We start from the raw sequence: 23449 nt of genomic DNA on the forward strand, positions 1-23449 counted from the left end.
TTCGTCGAGAGAAAAAGACACGGCTGCTTGCCTGAGAGTTCTCGATTTACATGGTAGCGATGTTGTCCCTTGAAGAGTTGGTTGGCTGATTAGGAAGCAAACCCTAGATTATTGGGTCCCTTTGATACAGCTTTTCGCATTAGACGAAATGGGTTCGTGGAAAGTACCGTTTGCGGCAACGAAGAGATTGGTGGGAGATTGATTCCACATTCCGAAGATTTTGATTCCAAAGAATCTATTGAGGTTAACCGGAAAGATTGGTCTTTTCAGGAATTTCTTTCGTTGTCTAAAGGATGTATAATTTTCAGTAAAATTTCATAAACGTTACTTCTATATTTTGGGCTGTGCAATAAGAACCTTAATTTTTAATATATTTCTACCATTAAGCTGTGTTATGTGTTACACTTGTCAGATCTCACCTGGAGTACGCTACGCTTAAGAAATAAGGCACTGTTATAGAAAGAGCGCAACATAAATTCTTGCGATTCACTACGTTCATACTTGGTGTGATATTTTTATTTATGATACTTTGTATTTTTATTTATAATTATTAATATTATGTATATTATTATCTTTTTATGATTATATGAGCTTGTTTTATGGCATTTTTAATATTCTTTCGCTTGATAATCGCAGGAGGATATGCGACATGATTTTTCTCAAAAAATTCTTAAGCGGTCATATAGATTGTTCTGCTTTATTTAGTATCATTAGTATCCATTTATCTCGTAGGGATACAAGGTGTAGTAATATTTTTTTAATACTGTACGCTCAAAGTATGGATATTTTGATTCGTTACATCGTATTCTCAATTGTGTTAATGGTCTTGGTAACTGCTTTGATTTTTTCCCCCGGAAGTACATCGTCACTAAAATGTACCTTGGCTGAATGGAAGGCGGCTTGACATTTTTCTTTCTGCACTTTTCTCTTGTTTCTGTGTCTATATAATCCTATTTTCTTTTTTTATGTATGTGTAATTGAGCTATTGTCCGTATATAAAGTAACGATAAAGAGTAATAATAATAGTAAAGCTCAAAATTTTTCTCTCATTCGTAGAGAACATTCTTGGAAAAAAGTTGATAAATTTTTATATATTTTTGTAGTCGTATATACATACTTGGACATTTTGATCGGTTTCTATTAACAGTAAATACGAATGTTGCATATGAATATCTGTATCACCTTGATTTGTATGTTGAGTTTGAATGTTATATAATAAAAATTCAGTATATATACTATAAAAATTGGAAAGGATCAAAAATTCCATTTGCATCTCATCATCACCTGCATTTCCGTATCGAAAATTATAGAAATACGAAAATGCGCCGCGATCATTTCTGAAAATAATAATTTTCCCAAGCATGAAACCATCCTCGATAAACTGTACAGGTATCTCGTGTGAAATGTAAAAGTGCCATGTAATGAAATTGTGAATTACACCGAAAAATGAGAGATAATTTCGGTTGGCTGCAGCTGCGGCAAAATAAAATTCATACGTGTGTCGGCTGTTTTTTACATTGGCGCGCGTTAAGCCCGTACAATCACGGCCCTGTGGAAATAAGGAAATAAAGAAGGGACACTGGTAGTCGTCGCGAGCGTAGACCGGCTGAAAAAGCTACAGTTCTTTCACAGAGGCGTTAATTCCGTGAGTTTGCAGCACTAGTTTCGAATGCAACGTGCGCGAGAAGCTCGCGAAGTCTTTCTCTGTGTGAAGAAATTTTTTAAGAGGTCTCGTCCTCCTTCTCGTTACAAAGACGCAACTTTTCTTTCATCAGAAGACGCCCGATGTACAGGAAGTCGATTCATATGCATCGAAACGGCTCTGAGATTTCGATGGGATGAGCCTTTCTGTTCGACGTTAGCTGGAAGTGTTAATTACAGAGGACAAGTTAACTTCGGCTCTTCTCATTTAAATGAGAGTTCAACCGGTGGATTTTTCACCGCCAAGAATTCACGTGGTCTCTCTTCGGTGGAATTCCTGTTCGTAATTCGAGGAGTTTCAAGAAACTAATCGCGACCAATGAAAATTAGTTAATTAGTTAATTAGAAAGGTTAAAAGGAAACGTGAGAATTTAATCTCTCGTGCGAACGAAACTAACGCCGACTGGTTAGTTATACAATTATACACAATAATAGATCTTCATGAACCCGTAAAACAGGCAGAAGTAAAAATTTATAAAACTTCTCCAAAGCAATTAACACGATATAGACATCAGTCATTCGCAATCTTTCACAACAGTTTCCTTCCTTCTTGTGCTTTTCTTGCATTTTTCCACATTAAATTTTCTTTTCTTATCTAATCATACACTGCAGTTTTTTATTCTTCCTCTCTATATACATACTATGTACCTAGCATTTATTTACATTCATTTTCTGTCTACAGAGTACAACAAATTCTTTTGAAGACTGAAGTTTTTACAAGGCTTAACACGAATCAAGTAGCGAGTTAAAGGGCGAGATTTTCCCAAAATTAAACAGGCGTATAACACTTTTGTACGACGCGTGTAAAATTCCGGGAATTATCCAAGAGATTCTAGTCTCGGTGTTCCCACCCTCTCATCCCGTGGAAACATTTGAGAGGAAGAAATTACAGTCTACGCATTCCACCGAGATACACGTTGATTTTAGACCTCGCTGACTCTGAACACATATTCACCTTCATAAATTTTATGACATCCTACGATTCCCTTTCGAATTTTATAATACTTGCAGTTATTCTATCATCGAAAAAACTTTCTTCGTTATTAACCGTAACTTTCACCACCAAAAAGTTTTTATTGGGAATAGTTAATGCTATTATATGTCAGTATTTGATCGCATGATGTATATGATTTCATAGGTCAGACTTTGAACTGTTCAATTCAACATCAATTTTTCCAATGAATCAGAGATTTGTAATGAATATACCTATATATCAATATATTATATTTGAATTCATTTGTTAGCCATTATTTTGTTCTTAAATTCATGCAAACGATTTTCAGAATCTCCCGACAGTTACTCTGCAGAAATACAATAATTCTGATCAATTAATTACTTGCCTAACAATATGGATTCATTAGGATGTTGTGTATATAAAAATTAAAAATTACGAATTATACTGCTAAAAACGTAAACTAGTATCATTTCCATGTGAACATTTTCCGTAACGACCGATTCAAAGTTTCGTTCCCGGGAAATACAACAATAACTATAATTATTCGAAGATATTCGTGAGTTGAAGCGAATGCGTAGAATGGCCGGCCGAAGCCATAATTACAGAGGAAGAAAACTTATTTTAACGGATTGCTCTATTAAAGACAGCCGGATGAGTCTGAGTTTAGGTCCGACAACTTCGTCCCTCTCTCGCGAGTCAACACTCGACACCACAAGGTGATATAAACTGTGTCCAGGTCGGTCGATGCGGAAACTTTGCGAGCGGAAACACGCCTCAAGCGTTGACCACCCCCGTACTAACAGGAAGGGACGATTACGGCAACGGCTGGCCATTAACTTCCTTCATCCCGTGATGAACGACTAGGTCGCTGCATCTGACTAAGAACCTCGCGGAATTTGCAGTCACGCTCGAACCTCGCCATTATAACTGTCCCTTCTGTCGAAATTTTCCTCTCTGTCCGAGAAATTTCAGGCTTTACTACTTGCCATTTCGAGCTCACCGTGTTTATGAGATGTAAGAGGACTTGAAGGGCGAATTTTGAACATGGAAGTGAAAATACGAAATATTTGTTCGGTCGTCACATAGTAATTGTTTACTTAAAGGAAGCTCTTCAGATGTAGTTGTGTGGCGATTTGTAAGATCATTCTATAGAAATAGTAGGACAGTCAGACTGTTATCAAATGCGTATGAACACTTTATCTGCCAACATAAGGATTAATAAACTAAATGCGAACGTATAAAACGATTACTAGCTGATGGAAATTTTTTTCTCTCAATAACAATTCGAATTACTCGGATCATTGGCGTAGTTCTATCGTTTCATTCCGCGAGATTTACCTTTGAAGACTCGCAACGCCCAGGAATTGTAGCATTCCGGAACGCGGGATAATTCCCGTGAAGCGAGTTCCGTCGTAACGTGCTTCCGGCAGAACGTTTGCCACGCGGAACATTTACTTCAGCCAGCGAATTCATAAATCGTGCCGCGTGGTTTTTATGTGACAAGCATTTAAACATTTCATTTGAAACTGTCTCCCAATTGAAGCTACCATATTCATAGATCAGAATTCCCCAATTTTATTCTTCGATCGAAAAGACTTGGATAGGCGGAAACGCTGATATATAGTTGATATTTGAAGATGAGAAATGTAGAATCTCGTGACGTAGACGACACAAATGCACAATTTGAAGGATCTATCGAAGATTTAACACTCTGAGATATTATTTTATTCACTTTAGAAGAAGAATTTTGGTCATTTGGACCAACTGCCACTTCGTGAGAATAATCTCTTGTGGAATTCGAAATTTCTTCAATCTGCCCAACGTAATGCTATATTATCCTACTATAATAGTAGGATTAAACTGCTAACATTGAAGTAATAGTAAGAAAAGAAAAAAGAGTATATCAGAGTACCTATTATGACAAAGTGAATATTAGCGTAAGTGGTAGAGTTGAAAATTAATGAAACCTTTATTATCTAATATTCCAACACACATTACCACATTATACAAAAATAGAATAATGAAAAAGAAAAGTATCAAGTACAAATCCATGACGAATCTGTCGTTTTTAGAAACCAAATATCCAGACTTTGATCTCGAATAATTGATCGCGGATACTTGTTAAGCCTCAAAACAGAGGGACGCAATTACTGTACAGTGTCTTACGCTTGAGCATTTTCGTTTCCCGGTAATAAGCTGTCAAAGTTCCTTGTTCCGGGGGGAACAGGGAACAAATACCTTGGTGCGAATAAATGGAAAGCCGTGTGATGTGCACCCAGACGTCTGAACTACGTTTATCCAGTTAAACTTAATCCCGCAGAACAAGTGGAAGCGGTTCTTCATGTATTTAGGATATGACGCTATCTTGCATAGCATAGTGGCTGTATTACCCACATGGGTGACAGACTAGGGACAGTGTTACAGGTCTGCGGACCGTAATATTCATTACGTTTATTATTATAAAAGTATAATAATACTTGCTGCGAGACAATGGTACAACGTATGGTTAATCAGCTAGAATACGCGATTAGACAAGTAGAATAGGACCATTCATGGTCAGACGAGTAAAAGATGACACAGAGCGATTATCTAGAGAGTGAGACAATTGTTCACGAGACCAGTAGAAGAGGATAATATCTCATCGTACAAGTGATACGAAATATGTACTTTGTCTGATCTAGTAGAGCGAGACAGTCTATGATAAAACACAAATATTGTACATTAGATAAAGTTTATATGCTTGTGTGAGTTGATACAAGTTGAAAATGTTTGATGAACGTGATAATGTTGGTGACTGTTGAAGTATACACGTAGTATACAATATTCGATGCTGGGTGTATGATTGTTCTCGTAATTAAGCAAGTAGAATGGTGGTTCGATGCTTGCATAATCATGGAAACGTAAAATACATTATACGGGTATTGTAAAGGCCAACATTAAAAAATAAACAAATTTACTGCTGAGAATTGAAAATGAGACTTTTTTGAAAATTTTCGTCTATCCGTCTGTTATGTTATTAAAATTGATAATTCAATGAACTCGCAGAATTCGATAATAGCGTTAGGTTGACCGCAACGGAAAGTGCCCGACGCATTATAGAATCCGATAAGCGCCAAGTATCTTTGGCGCGACAATCGATCGTTTATTAACGAGGTGCAAGTGGTCTCGCGCGAGGGCCGCTGAATCACGAGCACATAACATTCAATATTACCCAACATATTTAGAGAGCGGATGTGGCAGCCCATGAAGCTTGCGCAAACCTTTAGCAAACAATTCTCGACTGGCCGACAGGCCTCATCTCCGGTCTCGCGTCGACATTAAATCCTAGCGCGGATTGAAATTCTTGAGCGCACGAATTAACTTGTATTGTCAGAAAATCGTCATTAATTGTCACAGAGATCCATTGAGATCATCTTTTACGTAATCCTTTAATATATGAAATAAAAGCTATCGAATTTAATTAAACTCCAGTTGAGCGTTAATTAATACTTTAAAACAGTATTATTGACAGTATTAATTAATACTTTAATTTGAAATATTGATCAATACTTTCAATAATGACATTGTTTAAGACAAATCTTATAAATATTATGATCCCCTGACCATTTAATTCTATATTCTATAAAGTTAAAACTTGTTGATATCCACCTCTTTCAGCCTTAAAAAGCAACGTCAATTCATTAACACGCGAACAAAACCAAACATCGTTGAGTCATGTCGCGTTGAAGATTCAACAGCGAAACGAATCGAGTTATCCCCACCGCTTATTCTCCGCTATTAATGACGCAAAGGCAGGACGTGGTGGACAGTGGGAGCTCGCGTGCAGTTAAAGTGGCGCGCATAAAAGACGGAGGGTGGCTGGGCATCTGCGGGCGTTAGCTCGCGTTCGTGTGCGTTAATGCAGGAACGTTGCCGCATTTCCAGAGATGCTTTTGCTCCACCCCCAGGGCTAATGCGGCAACGGACACTAGCCAAGACGAGACGTGTCAACCTACAGGAATTTAGTATACCAATCTTGCTTCAGTGTTCTTCCGCCTTCCACTTTTCTGCTCCGCGTCTCTATTTTACTCATATTTCCGCGTGACATTTTACTCATATTTGCTCCGCTTAAAACTCGTTCTTTAAAATGCTAATACGAAGTAGATTGGGGATTGAGAATTATTACTATGGACGAAAGGAATGAAAAAATCGTATGTTAAAAAAGGTCTTCGTTACACGGCTTTATATCTACCAGTCTTGAAGGATAAGTGTACGACGAAATTCCCTAATCGAATATCTATCCATCATGTTCCCTGGTCTATCTTCGTTTCGATAACATAATAGCATCTTCTTTGGAGTCAAGATCGATGAAGATCGACCGATGATTTTATCTCGCTTCTGTGGTACTGATCTATCGACTTACACAAGCGCCACTTGTACGAAAAACGAGAGATAAATATAAAATACTCGTTTGGGCGGAATCGGTGCATCGGGTTATTCATCAAGCGAATCGTCGCTTGGTAACTCGGAGGCAATTCGAGATAACCGGCGAAAAGAGAGCGGAGTCGAGGCGAAGCGAACGGGGGCCGGAGGAAAATGAGTGGGCTCGTGACGAGAATTGAAAAGCATACAGGATGAATGGTCAGGAAACTGGCGCCGTCAAAGGGAACACGTCGCTCGTAATTACGAGTAATGCTTGAAACCGGAAGGGAACACGGGACCAATTTCAGATTGCTTCGATCGGTTCGTACCCTGCTGACGATAATGCCTTTTTTCACTGCGATTCCATTCTCGTGTCCTCCGGCGGAAATGCTTTGCACAGCTCGATCGAAACGGCGATCCACTCGATCCGAAACGGTAACGTCGTTTCCCATCGGACGAAGTTTTACTGCATGGACTTGAATAAATCGTAGGAATTGTTAATTTTTTTTAAATCATAAATATTCGGGGCAATTGATCGGAGTCGTTTCGAATATTCAATTGAAAATCGAGGATTTATGAAATAAAGTCTTGTTCAGATTGTAGAAGTTAGGGAAATTTGAGCGATTTAATTCTCCGCAGGCAAATCTCCTCCGAATTGTTCTTTTAATTTTATTTAAAAAATGATTGTATAATGTTGTGGTAGCTTTACTAAATGTTTTAGAATTTGTAAAACAATAAAGATTAGGTATGGACGTAATCGCCACACCAGTCAAATTGACTGGTTTTACAATTTTATTTTAAAATTCCTATTTCATGTTATATCCTTTTTCCGCAATGATGTAATGACTTCCGCAACGATAACAAAAAGAATAATATAATGAATTTTATTTTGTTTTTTATGTATTCAAACTGAAAATAATTTTGTATCAAGGCTATTTATATCAATACCATTCAAAATGACTGGTACTTGTCGAAGTGTAAAAGGGTTCTGCATTCTGTTTATCAAACTCCAATTAACCAGTTTCCTCGTTTCGTACAACTTGCCACACGTTTTTAAAATTTTTACTGCGTATCATTCAATATGACGATATCAGTTATCAGGAAAATTCCGGATCGATCGCTAGATCGCTAGTTGCTAACACTAGAAATACCACACCAGTCAAAACGACTGGTTCTACAATTTTATAAATGTATCGACCCTCGTTTAGGGATCATGGTCCCAGATGGACTAATAATACCAAAAATGTACTACAAAAACATGGAATTCCTTCTGTAAGAAAGTAATAACTCAATAAATGTACAAATATTCTATTATTACGTATTTTTTAAAGCCCAGTCAGTTTGACTGGTTTTGGTAGAAATTTCTTTGTATGTAAAAGAACACACGTCTAAAACGAAATATATTTTATGAAATGACACACCTGTGAATCTACATTACAGAATACTTTAAGCCATCTATTTGATCTTACGTTTATCCTAGAAAAGGAGAAGAAACAATGCACACAAAGTAAAATTTTACAACGCAGTTTTAATTGAAGGATTATCGTGCGTCTGGCAATGAATGACGTAGAGGGGTGAGAGTGGCGCGCACCCTACTTGTAAACGGTTAAGAAGCTCGTAACACGTGAAGCCAGCCTCCCTATCTTGACTTCGCAGCTCGACCTCCAGGAAACCTCTCAAGGACGTCCTTGCAGGAAAGTCAGGGACAAATTGATGAGAGGCTGACGTCTTGGCACGTACATGGCGAAGGACAGAAATCCCTCCGGGGACGTACACAGTTTCCGGTACAGTGTGTTTCTCCGGTAAATCCCTTGAAATTTTGATGCCCTGGAAATGAATTCGAGGAAAGCTCGGGAAAAATGTCCGTGTCGTTTGACGCGAGAAGACGAAGATAGTATCGAATAAATAACGCTCGAGACAAAGGTGCCAGCCTTTGAAATAGTATAGCAAATGTTCACAGTGGGATCGTGTGTTGTAAAGGAGTGAAGAGTTGTGATTTAAAAAGAAAGTAAGAAATGGGAAAGCGTTCGAGGAAGAAGATACGCGTTTCTCACGTGTTTTCACTCAAAAAATCCTTTCATGAGCTTACGATTTCGTTTGATACAAATAAAATTGAGATTACTAGAAAAATGTCGAATATAGAATTAATTTAATAACGTTTAAAGAATTGAAAAAATTGAAAAAATAACGTATTTAATTTTTGTTTCAAAAGCTTCTTTCGGCCTAAATCAACGTTAAAAGGTATAATAAAAGATTCCTCTCGTAGAACGTGTAAAAGGGTATCACGAAAAGAGAAGCAACAAAAGTATCGAAATAAGGTGAAATTCATTTCGAGTGACGGTACAAATCCCCGAAATCCACGCTCTGGCATCGGATTGCCAGGGAGAAAGTTACGGAAGCTCGCGGAAAAGAGGAGAGAAGGGGCATTGGTCTATATATATTTTTAAAATCCCGCGGAATCGAGAAATATAGTCAAGCAATGTTTGTACGTGTGTACATACGTTAAAGGGAAAACGATCGCTGAAAATTCATGAGCAACTCGCGATGACTTTCCAATGAGCAAAGAAGGTGGAAATAGGAGTAAAAGCAGAAGAAAAGAAAACCCGAAAAGAACATTTTCTTCGACGTGATATGGGTCTGTAATTTTATCTGGCATTTTTTCTTCGTATAACATCGCATAGAAAAAGGATTATATGAACCGTATACTTATACAATTACGCGTCTATTTCTGGCAATGGTTGACGCGTCGAATTTCGTCGAAAGAGAAAAGAATTAGTGATGGGATCAAGTTTATCGTGTATTTTTATTTCTTTATCTTACTTACAGCTTGTCAGCTAATGGAAAGGGGGTTAACAAACTTCTTAAATGACAAAACTACTTCATAATACTATTTCACGTAGCTGGCTTTGATTTATCGATAATTGTATAATTAAAACGCATTTTCTTAAAAAATAAGCAAGTATCCGGATATTTATAAGCACGATCATACGCTCGCGACATATTTTAGCTCATCACTAATGAAGAGCAAAGAAAATAATCTCCTAAATCGTCTCAAATCCATTTCTTTCACAACGGCTTTGCTTTCAGTTTTACGAGGATAGTGGAACTAGTAGCTATGAGAGAAATCATTTGACCCTCCGCGCGAGCAGTCGTAAAAGGTTTCTCCACGCTCGCGCAGTCCGCTTCAGATTTTTCGTCGGCTTCCCACGCTTATCACGAACGTCCGCGGATTTAACGGTGTCGTTGGGGCAGTAATTCTCAAACGACTATTTAAAAGAACGATATTGCCAATATCGTGTACTCCCATAAAACGAACTAGGCTTTAGGGAAGTGTTTACGAGCCGATATTATTAACATTATCAGCGACGCTACTTGGGTTTCGTGAACTGTAAATTGCAGCTCTGACGTATACGGCGAAGCGCGATTCGCTGAGTTGTCGATAGTCGTTCGGTCGGAAAGTAACGTTAAGCGTAGTTTCATACTTTCTCTTGGTTAGAATCGGAATCGGAACGGACAAAAATTATCTGAGATTTAAGCAGATGAAGTTACTCGAGTAAAACAGAAATCTTGAAATTCCGATTGTTAAACATCTTTTCTGTATCCTGAAATCAATGTTACTTTCTCTTCTTCACGCAATATCATTTCTACGCGATTTTATTTGTCCAATTACTTCTCTAATACTCATTGGCATGTAACAATTAAACGAATTCTCGTAAATTTCGTATATGGTACGAATAATTTCGAATGAGATAATACATACTCTTAGGCAATTAACAGTAATAAGCTCCACCTTATACATTTTTATTCAGAATCTTTCCTATTGAAAGTTAGGCGAGATGTATTCGACTTCAGAAAAGCCAGACGGAAATCTCGATATGTAGATTAGTCGAACGCGGGGAACGAAAACCCGCTCCAATCGGAGTGCAGACTTCGGTTTCTGCGTCCTTCAACCAACCAGCGTGGAATATTCAATTGCTCGTCCCCTCTTGGTAGAACCGACCATGTTCCCTTTTCAACCTTCTCTGCACTAGCCCTCTTCCCTGGGTTAAAAGCCACTTTTTCTTCCCATGAAATGTGTACTTCATCTCGAATGCCGAGTGGCCTGCCAGCCCTCACCTGTCCCGGCTTCTCGAGTTCGGACGAAATTTAAAATCAGCTTCGTCATCGTTTAAATCCCCGGTGAACCATTGTCCCTGCTAATTTACAGATTAATACGTTACACAGTTTATTAATCCTTTGTCTCGTAATATCGAGCCACGTTTGTGAATTATAGTTTTGATTTGATAAAGACAAATACTGTTTTTGATACGCATTGTTCCTTGATGTAGGAAAGCAGAGAAATATCTTTGGGAAGTGGAGGACGGCCGAAACGAGACTGAAATATGGACAACTTAAACAACTTCATTTTATTAATTCTTTTTATTAGGTTGTCCGGAAAGTTTCTTTCGTTTTATAAGGAAATAATAGACGCACAATGTTTTTTGTTTTATATTAGTTTATTGAATTTTGCACGATCTATTATCATCATATGAAACGAAAGAAACTTTTCGGACAACCTAATATATTCTTTTTTCGTACGTTGTAGAGAATTTTTTGGAGATTTGCGACGACTACTTTTCATGTTCAGTAACGAGTAAAGATCACTGATTTTCTTATTCCACTGCGCGGTCTATTATATTCTGACTCGATGGATATACCGTCAGCATTTTGTATCTCAAAAAATTCGCAATTCGTTTGTGCCACCCTGATTCCCCGATTTGACGGCTCTCGATTTCTTCCTCTGGGGATATTCGAAGGAGCGGGTGTATATGAATAAACCACAAACCATTCAGCAGCTCAAAGACAATATTCGCGTCGAAATTGGAAATTTACAGCCCGAAACCTTGTGTGTAGTAACGGAAAATATTCTTGAAAGGGCCCGTCTTTGTCAACGTAGAATTGGGAGGTGGGATATTTGCGGGCTGTTATATTTCATAGGTAAACAAAAAAATTTCCATGAACTATATTTTCTTGAAAAAAAGTGAAAGAAAAGGAAAGAAATGAAAAAGTTTCAGAAGTTATTAAAATTTTACACCCTTCACTTTTATTTGGGTCACCCTATTTTAATAAAAAAGAAATTCGTAAAGCGTGACACTAAGATTTGGCTATTTAAAAAATTCTGGGTACCCTGTTTCATCGAAAATATTCATACGTGAAAAGAAAAAAGGAAAGAGTTACACGCGCGAATGTTTATGATAGTATTTTCATTTCTAACAACCTAAAATTCATGGATGCAGTTCACGGAGCAGTTCTTTTGCGTAGAATCCGCATTGTTTAGAGAGCTGCTAAAAAAAAAATGCAAACGGTGAAAGTTTGGAAGTTCGAAAGGGTTCTTGGTAGAATTAGAAGCAGCCTCCTTCAAAGTCCATTTTTTCGACTTTTCTTCGTGTAGATTCATAATGTTGATTTACAGCAAGTTGGCGTTTCCAGAGACGAATTTTTATTATGGCATGCTACTCGCTTTACATATATTCCGCATTCAGGTGCAAGCTTTCTCATTCCGCATTCCTTTCTGCCCTTCATTCGCAACTTCGAACAATTCATTTTCCGCCATTACGGTGTTCGTGACCACAATTCTTCTTGTTACCAGCACGCGGCCTCGTTCGCAACGGTTCACGCTAATTTTCGAATATCTTCCCCTCTTATACCTTGCTACACCACTTATTTTCCCTTCTACTCGTAATTTCTCTTCTCACGGAACGATTTAATGTGATTTACGCGCGGTTCTCTTAAGGTGAAATATTTCTATCCTGCGAAGATATAGAAGAAACGTCCGAACGTTCGATGTATCACGTCGAATCGGGCCTATCTCTCCTGAAAAGGTTTTCCCAGAGTGGACGCGATAGTTTTACGACGCTACGTGATTCCGCAAAATACAAAAAGCCTGATTCACGCGTCATGAAAACCAATGAAGTCTCTAAAAACGAGTGATCAGTTTATTGGCGAACAATTCTGTTCTGCAATGACAAAAGCCAGTTAGTGAATCGAAAATGTGCAACATGGAATATAAAAATACAGGTTACAGAATACCTAAAGTTAATTCAACTTCACGGAATATACAAAAAATAATTTACTATACTTTTGCTACTTTAATCTGACTAAAATTCCTATTGTTTCACGCTTGATGTTACGTATACGTAACACTGTACATTGACAAATTATCGATTAATTCAATTAATTAATTCAATTAATTAAGGTTTAAGAAGATAATTGTTCGAAATCATTCTTACAACTTCTGCAACGCTATTGTCATTGAATTGGCAGGTAAAACAATGTCCACTTCTTTAATAGATTTGATTTTAACGATACATTCGAACAAATCTGTTAAACAAGAAACACCCTTTCTCTTAATCAGAAACACGACTGATACAGTAGACCGGGTGAATACATATTTCCGTAGCTATTTACATTTTAATATCAATATTCATGACCCTCTATGTTTCCCGATTATATTTTCAAAGCAGGGAATGCCCGCAACGCGATGAATATTTAAACGAAAATTTTGTTCGTTACCGAGTCACCGCTTTTTCCAATTTTTTCGCAACTTGTTACGCTCTCGAAACTACACAACAACGTTCCTGAAAGCGTATACACGGCTTAAGCGAAACTCGTTCGCGACTTATCTCCTCGTTCGAACGTTTTGCGAAACAATCGACGTAAACCGAATGGAGAATTGTAGATTTCCTTTTTCCTATCTCGACGAACAGCAAATTCAGCAGATTTCAGCAGATCTCGTCTAATAAAGAAAGAAAGAAGATGAAAGAAAAAGAGTACAGAAAAGGACAAAAATGGGATAAAGAGAAAAAGAGAAAGGGAAGATGCAAGAAAGAGACGTTTAACATAGTTTGGTCGAATGGTGGCCGAAACGATAAAGGATTTCGCTCGTGCTACGATATTACTCGCTTAATGACCACGCGGATTACTAGCCATATTGCGAAACGACTTCTCGCCTTCTATCGTTCAACGTATTCCAAACCCTGTGATCTGCCACACTTCTCGTGGATTACACTACCGAACGAACCGTTGTTACTGTCGTGAAACGCTAGCTGGGCTTCTGGAATTAGCGTACTGCTGGTATAAGATGCAAACGATGAATTATAGCGGAACTGGAGACGCGTCCTGTTCAACGGATGCTGGCTGATGCACAGCTCGTAAAACCGTGACTCGGGTGTTTCGTGCTTGGTGGAGAATATTGGACGATGAATTTATGGTCGCGCTTAGGTTTATCGTTAAAATAAGCTTCGCCTGCAGGTGCTTTATTTGATAATTATAAAATAAAGGACTGATCTCGCTGTTTTCGTTATCCTCGATATATATTGTCAAGAGCAACGTTTCGAGTAATTTTATACGCGTATAACCGCACATTAGGCTATGAATGTTGATGCATTTATGGGAAAAATAAATAAGAATGAATATAAATGCGATAACGTACGAAATATCCTGAGAAAAACATGTTAGAATCTTCAGAAAGTAGAAAGACATCAAGCTTCATCAAACTTTGTTTTATTAAAGTTTCTAAAACATTAATTTGTACAAACATTCACGATCTACTAATAATACCGTTGAAACCAGAATTATGGATTTTTGGTTGGTTATTATAGTCATTTGAAGTTTGGAACTAGACTTTTATTATCCTATTTAAATAAGACTATTGAGGTTTCGTAAGCAATTATCTCGATACTAATAAAGCCGTAATGAATTAACTACCATAAACGAAGAAACTCAACTGAGAATGTTTCGTAATTGTGTCTTAAAGTCTTAAAGCTGGCTCCTGGACGAGCTATTCTACTGCTAATTCAGCTTGGCGTTCACTTTATGACGGTTTATCGAATTTCTTTTCGAAGAAACTTTCAACAGAGGCTCTTAATCCAAAGATTTCAAAAGTAAAAGACAGCGGATGTATTTCATTCACTACTTTTCTACAATAAAATAATAGTTGCTTCTCTAACTTCCGAGAAGGAAGAGCAGTTCGCTTAGAAATCTACCCTTGCCAAAAATTTCATACGAACGTTTCTATGTATGCGTGTACAGATGCAATGCGGTTGAAACAGTTCGTTTTGTTTGAAGATACCTCTAAATTTTTTACTAGTCCGACATAGCGAAACATATGAAACATTTGCTCAAACTATAAATTCTGGCATCGTGCCTGGTATTCGTATCTCATCTCCATCTATTCTATCATAGAATAAAATAATCCATAATTTTTTTCAGATCGTGTTATTGTCGAATGTTAGAAATGTTCCTGCTCCTGTTCGTTCATCAGTAAATTACTGATGCTCCGCCACAATTTTAGTTTAAATTATACCTCTGCAGAGTGTATTACTAAAAGAAGATAAAATATCCTGTTCAAATAATTCAATTTGAAAAAGCGTGAATTAATCTGTGAAAAGATACATATTTTTACTAATCCTGCGATAAATCATACTTTTGCACAGAGTATATTATTAACAAAGAATTAAATATTCTCTCCGAATAATTCGATATGAAAAAGTATTAATTAGATACGAAAAAAAATTTATCAAAATATTTGTGAGGTGACATAGAGGTTTATACACAATTAATAGAGCTGACAAATTGTAACGCAGTCATAAAAAGTCAATAAACGATTCAAGAGTCGAGCCATCGAGGATCAATTGGCTGGCGTCACAGAGTGGGTGTTGACGGTTCCAACGCGAGAAATATGTAAAATCGTATTTTATTACACTTTCTAGCGACATTCTCTTTGGCTACTCTGTTGGTACTTGTCTGGTAAGTCGTTTAATGTCTGTCGTATAACGCAAGGCTACAAAGCAAAAATATGCACAGTATTCGCATCTCTGGCCGCCTCTGTAACGAGCAGAGTTAAACAATCCTTCGGCTCAAGTAACGATAAAACGGAGTGATATAAAATGCGAATGGCAACCAACGTCGGTCAGTTCACTGTCATCCAGTCGACCGTTAAAGAAACTAATTTATGTTTTACCGTGTTAGGTTTATCTCTGATGGATTTTAATTTTCCATCGTACATTTGATAATTTTCATACAACGAAGAAAAGAATTTAGAAACCTTTGTCAATAGACGAAAAATGTTTCTCAGTAATTTTTTTCTTTTCGAGAAATGAGTAGCGTTAAATTTTGTATAGCATGTCTTATAAAATGCATCGAACGTTATGGACTACATTTTAACTAGAAATTTTTAATTCCAATGGACATTCAGGATGACCTAATATTATAAATATTATTTTATATTTTGAATTTTATTTCTTCTTCTTTAAATTATTATTTCTTTTTTCTTTAAATTTACTAAAATTCCTGTTAATTATTGAAATATCTTCCGAATATCGTTCAATAAATTTCAACACAATGACACATCTTTCGCCAAGATGTGTGAGTAGAATTACTTATTATAACCCTACTCATATCTCAGACCGTACTCATATTCTCAGAATTTATCTATACTCATCCGTACGTTCAATCTACCATCATCAACGGTTATAAAAAAAAAGGAAATCGAGGTATACAGAAGGACCATCCTGATATCCGCCACGCGAGTACTCGGCAACAATCGGTTTTCGTCGAGTGGCCATCGAGTAATTGCAGACTGAATGAATCTCTGGGCAGAAGTTTCGCCGTCGATAGGCGTTCAGAGGAGAAACGAGGGACAATTTTACGAGGTCCCGTCCGAAAGATCGAAGCTCGACGACCGGTCGAGATCAGTATTACGCCCACGGAAAGGTCCACTCGGTATTTGAAGAGATCTGTGATACGCGCGAGGGTTCTAGAGATAAAGGGGGCCGAAAACCATGCTACGGGACGTTTATATGCCAGATATGAATCTCATAACTACGCCGAAATTACCGTTCCTTTATCTGTGCACGACTAAATCCGAAGTTCCATGCTATTGCGTGAACTGCCCTTTTATACGCAATTTAAAATTGTTTTGAAGTTTTAGTATTCTGCGATGAAGATTTATTTTCAAATAATCATTTTAAAAAGCATCGTTGCGTAAGACCCAAAGCAATGAGTATAACGATTAAAGTGATGTGGAAAGCCTCTGATTATTTAGAATAATCTGTAGTGAACAATCTATATATTTTTGCGCATTTAAATTCTTTATAGTTTCATAAGCGTTTACGACCGAATTATCTATTATAATATCGCGTATATCATTAAGTTTTTCAAAATATCTCGTTCGCAAAATATTGAATATTTCTCGGAACGAGGAAGGAAATTAATTTCACCTTAAAGCTGCTCTTTTGCGATCAGTAATGTAAGGAAGTGAGGCATAATCAACGCAAATCGACGGTCCTTCCGTCAATTCTCCGGAGGACCGTGCAGAGACGCTGGAATCACAGGGGCGGCCCTGAAGGGAGACGAATCTGACTTGCAAAGTCACAGATTTGGGGATGGTGTTGTGTCAGGAGAGTCAACGCGATTGGCTGGTCCCTTGGAACGCTCCTATTTACTCGAACGACCCCGGCTGGCCCATTTATTTTCAGGTTTGAACGTTCTATTTATCTTCGAATTCGAATGGCCGATTTAGTCATCGAGTCCGATTAAATATTTGAAATGATGGCAATGGGGGATTACTGTGTTTGTACACTTAATCGTTTTTACAGGAATATATGTAAATTTGTATAATTGATTAAAAATTTGATTATCCAATAACTTGTTGTGACGCTTATATACTTTTTATAACGTGTTTTATGAACACAGGAAATTATGCGTAAACACTCAAAATATCTGCTGTTATACGATCAAATTTTATGTAGAAAAGACGTTGAGAGAAGAAAATCAACCAATGATTAGCATTTTAATTTCTACACATGTGGTTCAACTAACTTTATCTTGATACAATTTATTAGACAAGACTAACAAAGGCATTAACAAATATAATATTCGCCATACGAGTTTCATTGTAATTATTCGCAGAATATTTCGGTACACGTTAGGGTTTGGTTGCTCTAGTGTTAAATCGTCATTTTATTTCCACGTTTGCAATTGTAACGACTTTAAAATACTCGTAGCGTCAAATTTGATCGTGCGATTAATTCTGTGGACGCTGGTTCGATTTTTCATTAGCAGGTAGAGGTGACACAGACAACCAGAACTTTGGTCCAATATCCGTGTAACTGGCTGGTAGCGGAAGTCCTGGCGTGGACCATTAATATGCTAATTATTATCTTGTTAAGGGTGGGAAAGTCGTGGCCATGGACCAGTGTTATCTAATTAATATCCACGAATTCAGCAGAGAAACTGGTGAATCGATGTTGGATGCTAATGCAAAAGTTAATTATCGTTCCACCTTTCTAGCCGCTCGTTTAAATAATTTATAACGTGATGTTAAGGGCTTCTTTCTAAGATGAAGCTGACCTTTGGCCGTAAAGCAAACGTATTTTAGTGGTTCAGGTCAGAGAATGAACTCAAAGTAGAATTTTAGTACTTGATTTTTGTTTAGAGAGGTTCGAGAGTTGCGCGAGTGTTAATTATTCTCTGGTGTTCTTTACTCGTTAAAATCACTACCCTTGTTAAGACCACTAAACGAACTTAAAGAATGTGTACAACTTTGAATGTTGTAACGCAGGCTGAAAAGTTGCTGGTTAGAATTTTTGATAAGTGTACTCGAATTTATTACGACTGCTTAAAAGTCGAAGTGCAACTTCTTTCCTTCTATGAATTTTACGTACTCAAAATCTATGTCTTAAATCACAATACTAATCTTTGCTAATCGCGATGATAAAAAAGAAGTTTAAATATATTTTCCGTATGAAATCCAAATACAGAGCGCATATATATATAGATTACGATACACTGTATCGACTCTACACAAATTGTAACAGACAATTAGTACCTAAATTGTATTACACAATTCCGAGTCGATTAGGCTTCACTGCATCGTTTGTCAACCGAAAACGCAACACGAACCAAACTTAATTGATAGTTACCGGATAAACGAGCTTTCTTATCTATTTCGTCCTCGGATGAGAAGCTATTGAAAGCCTTTAGGTACACGGTGAAACTCGAAACCCTTGTCTCTCGACGTAGATCCTGATTGACGTGTCGCGTCAATAGAAACAAGCTAAATCAGCGAAACCTATTATTTGGAATTCCATTGTAGTCCTTCAACTAACATTTACAAAACAGGGTGGTTTCTCAAGGATTCTAATTAATTGGTTTAATTAATTAATGATATGTCAAAGTACACTCAATATTAAGCGAGAAAGATTTAACAACAATTCTTCCGTATATTTCTCAAATGTAGACATTTTTTAACGGTAGAGAAATACAGTGGCTTTGAAAACAACACAAATGACGTGGCAGAGTTAAATTTATATTTCCCTATTCATCTTCGTTCCTATTTAAAGAGTCATTGATGTTAACTGGTCAACCACCGCAGTTCACTTTCGTTCAATGAAAAAGTCCTGAATGGTGAGCACGCACCATTCAATCACAACAACCAGGTGGTTGAAAGATCGATGCGCTTCTGCCCTGACTATGCGACACACCGCGAGATCGTCTTCCAGGTGAGGGTTTCAGTTCCCATGGAAACCGGACTTGTCCCGGTTCTCCCCTAGGTCAGGGCCATCTGGTTCCTACGTTAACTCCCGCTCCCTTCATTGGCTTCCTGTCTCGTGGATATCGCATAACAGGTGTGTGTTTACCTTCCTTTCCAATCCAACGTTTCGACTCTTCTTTCTATCCAAAGAAATTTCAAGATCTCAACAAATTTTACATCAGGCGAATCCATACAAAGTTATCGAGAACGTTCTTCACAAAAGTGTTTTTCCACTCTTCTGTGACGTTATCGCGAAAGCAATGTAGATCAAATTTTAGCTGAAATATCAAGATACAAATTACGTACAACTGTTATCTACTGTATGTTTAATTAACCGTCTGCATAAGGAAGCATTTCAGTGTTCTTTTAAATCAACTTGATATTAAAAAACCGAAGATATTAAACAAAATTTTGTAATTATCTGTTTGCTATGATTATGAAGCATTAATTTTTATGATCTGTACATTAATTTACTAATGTAAATTTACATTCTATAATTTCATAATGTTTTAAAGTGTACTTTCTGAAACAATTTGAAAGAAATTATGATAAGAAATTTATCCATTCAATTCCACCATAGACATATAATTGTATAATTACTATAATATAATATAAAATAGATGAGTCGAGTTACAAGTATGGATTTGAGAAATCTCTAAATCTGTTTCTATAAATTTACGATGGCTTGTTTAATTTCGTTACACGTTTGCCATAAAGAAGGGTGGTTGGAAGAAAGATGGGAATAAGCGAATATGCGACCATCGCGACAACGGAGAGCATCTATTTCGGAAGTGTCACGTGCCACGAGTGCCACAGACCAGAGCGCGAACCTGAGATCATTCGAGTGTTCGGTATTCGCGTTGGAATTTCGCAATCGAGAACGAGGAAATGTCGTGGGAACTTTCAGTGTGTTTTGAATAGGACACGAGAAGCGTCTAATTCTCGAATAGTAATTTCCTTTCTCGATCGTGAAATTTATTAGGTATCTACCTACTAATAATTTCAAGTAATAGTGTAAACGAAATTCCTCAAATTTCCCAAATTACTTTTCATAAAAACCCGTAGTTTGGTGATCATTAGATCGCGGATGTTTATGCATGTTTGGGAAATCTAAGATTTCAAAAATTTACAGAATGTATGAAATATACACAAATATAAGTATCTACTTAAAATAGAATATTTATTACGACATTTAGTAGAGGAAACAGATTTTTATTTAGATTCCATTTGCTTAATAGTGTTGATAAAAATACAAAATTGCAGGAATATCCAGAGTTTAGGTGAGCATCTGTAACCCAACGATACTATAATAAACTGTTTAATAAACTGTGTTTCGAGAAAATAGGTTTACGATTCTCGTCGAGATCCATCCTTCATTAGCTGCATCTTCAACTTCGAGTAATCTCGTTAGAATTTTCATCAGGCAGGAAGAAATATGAGCATTAGCGAATGAACCAGACGGTTTCGTCGTTTTATCGTTGCGTCTAAAGTCTCTTGCCAAATGTCGCGGCTTGGATCGCGAAAATTCTGCGACGACCATAACCGGAGCATCGTAGTTCGTTGAACCAACCTCTTCTCTCCTTTCCGTTCGTTATTTAGTGGCGGGAAAAAGGAAGTATTACTTGCGGTTAGCGAACGATCGTACTATAAAGTAACTTTCTCAGACTTGTATTACCTACGGCACCGGCTATTTGTCGACCCGCATTTTACAAACTTCTACCGTGCTTCGCTAACCTGCAATTTTTTGCGGTTTCTCGAACCACGTCCACGAAGTTTCGTCGTGCAGTCAACGAGCCAATTGAAAACAATTGGCTGCCGGCTTAGAGATAATTAAGCGATGGGGATGGATTCTGTTCAAAATTCAAAGAATAATTTAATATTTTTCATTTACCATGGATAAACTTGTCAAGGAATTGTTTCATAAGATAGATTTCACTTAAACAGAAATTCTATATTTTTAAGTTATTATAGATATTTTATTAATGTCTAAAGGAGTTGTTTTGCAACAAGGAAGTATTAGTTTAGTACGGGAAAGTAACGCAAATTTTTGCTAAAATAAATAATTTCAAATGACGCACACGTTACTATTTACGATGCAATAATTTTGCCATAGTTCTATGTTTATAAAATACTTGGCTAAACTTTTGAGTCAACCCAGATCGAACAATATTAATAGTTAAATACGCAGCTCGACGAAGTTTATTTTCAGGTATGCAAAATGGAATACAAGTGTAACATTAGTTCTTATAAATCAAGCATCGTATGAAAAGATGTTATCCTATATTTTCCATGCATCTTTTCACGTGGAATCGCCCGCTTTGTCGATTTACTATGATTACCGAAACTCTTTATACAATTAACATGTATTTCAGGTTTAAAACGTAAACGATTGCGAAATTAAGAATTTTCCGTGCGATAGTACGTCACTTTATCTGTACCTGTATAATAGTCTCTATAATACGCAGCCATCAGGGCTTAAGTACAGCGACAAATCTTCAATATACTTTCAACTATATATTTACTATTTCACTCTCGCTCCAGCCTCGAAATAACCCGCTACAAAGGGACGAACGAATTAAGAGCTGCGATTAATAGACGACAAGAAGCATCATCGCAATTTCTCCTATTCTTCCCCTCTCTTCTTCCTTCACTCTTTCTCTCTCTCACTCTCTTGAGCCACTAATTCCTGCCAGTCTCTTTCAGACTTCCCACTAAAAAGGGAAATCAAAAGCGAACCGGTCGCGGTTTGTTCGACGAAACAGAGACGGATAGAGGATATGAGAGAGATAAAAGTGACGAACAGAGGGGAAGAGACATAGAATGAGACAGTGGACGAGTGTTTATTCAGTCACGAGCATGGAAGCGTTCGCTTCGCTTCGTGGACCGGTGTGGAAACAAACTCGAACGGATATTTCCGGATTCGAAAATTGTTCTCCTCGAAAAACCCGAGTTTTAATCTCCGCGTGCGCTGACCAGACACGCGAAATTGACTTTCTTGTTTGTTGCGTTCTTTGACCTTTACTCTCATCCTTGCTCGCTATTCTCCTCTCTTCACATTCGTCAACTTCGACCCTTCGAAATCGTTTCTTCGACAAAGTAGTACATTCAATCTTTCTATCCCTGTTTTCTCCGTTCGCAAGTGATACTTAATTCTCGCGAGTGAAAATCGCGACGGTGAAAAATGTAGCCAAGAAGTGAACGAATCCATTTGGAAATAGAAACGTTCGAACCGAAACGGAGAACCGAATTATCGATCGTTGCTGGATGATCAAAGTTGCTGCTGATTGGCGAGACCTCGGTGAGATTTATTGCTTCCGCCATTAAAGCTTAAATTTTACCGAATCAGCTTCTGGTTCCGGTTCGAAGGCGAACGAGGACTTTTATCAATTTGAGAGAAAGCGTGATCGATTTTTGAATGCTTCATTTACCGGGTCCATCTGGGGGCATTGTATTTTAATTCCTGAACTTTCCAGTCGGTTCATTCATTATCGAAGATCGTCCGAGGCATACGATATTTCTCGTCGAAATTGAATCCAGCCTCCCTTTTTTGGCTCGCCGTTCAATAATCGATTCGGTATCGCGAACACGCTCTAATGGAATGACGCAAAAATCTGCATGGATATCCGTTCGAGCGTTTATAACGCTCGGGAATGATTGTCGAATTCGAATTCGTAGCAAAGAAAAAAACGGTATTAATACGACTGATGGATCGACCGGTGAACATGCTGTTTTACTCTATGCCCCTTGAAGGACAAACAGATCATAAAAATATGGATAAAATGTGGATAAAATGTGGTTTCTTAAAAAATGATGATCTA

At 37.4% G+C, this 23449-nt stretch overlaps 1 protein-coding gene and 1 long non-coding RNA gene across 4 annotated transcripts in view; one reads left to right on the plus strand and one right to left on the minus strand.

The window, feature by feature from the left end:
* Positions 1–23449, plus strand: part of LOC138190093 (A-type potassium channel modulatory protein DPP6) — a 117365-nt gene that overhangs the window by 23831 nt on the left and 70085 nt on the right. The window contains exon 1 of one of the 3 annotated variants that reach the window (XM_069132584.1): positions 22488–22929. The exons of the other annotated variants lie outside the window; for them this stretch is intronic. The gene's annotated coding sequence lies outside the window, so the exon portion shown is untranslated. Of the gene's footprint in view, positions 1–22487; positions 22930–23449 lie in introns of those variants that run through there. 3 annotated transcript variants of the gene reach the window in all.
* Positions 20973–22325, minus strand: LOC138178481 (uncharacterized). Its single transcript, XR_011172720.1, has 3 exons — positions 22070–22325; positions 21307–21481; positions 20973–21211 (listed from the first exon to the last, which is right to left on the minus strand). It is a non-coding gene; the product is annotated as an uncharacterized LOC138178481 (long non-coding RNA).

This window comes from Bombus flavifrons, chromosome 3, assembly GCF_040668555.2.
Source record: "Bombus flavifrons isolate JBK064 chromosome 3, iyBomFlav1_principal, whole genome shotgun sequence".
Classification (NCBI taxonomy): domain Eukaryota; kingdom Metazoa; phylum Arthropoda; class Insecta; order Hymenoptera; family Apidae; genus Bombus; species Bombus flavifrons.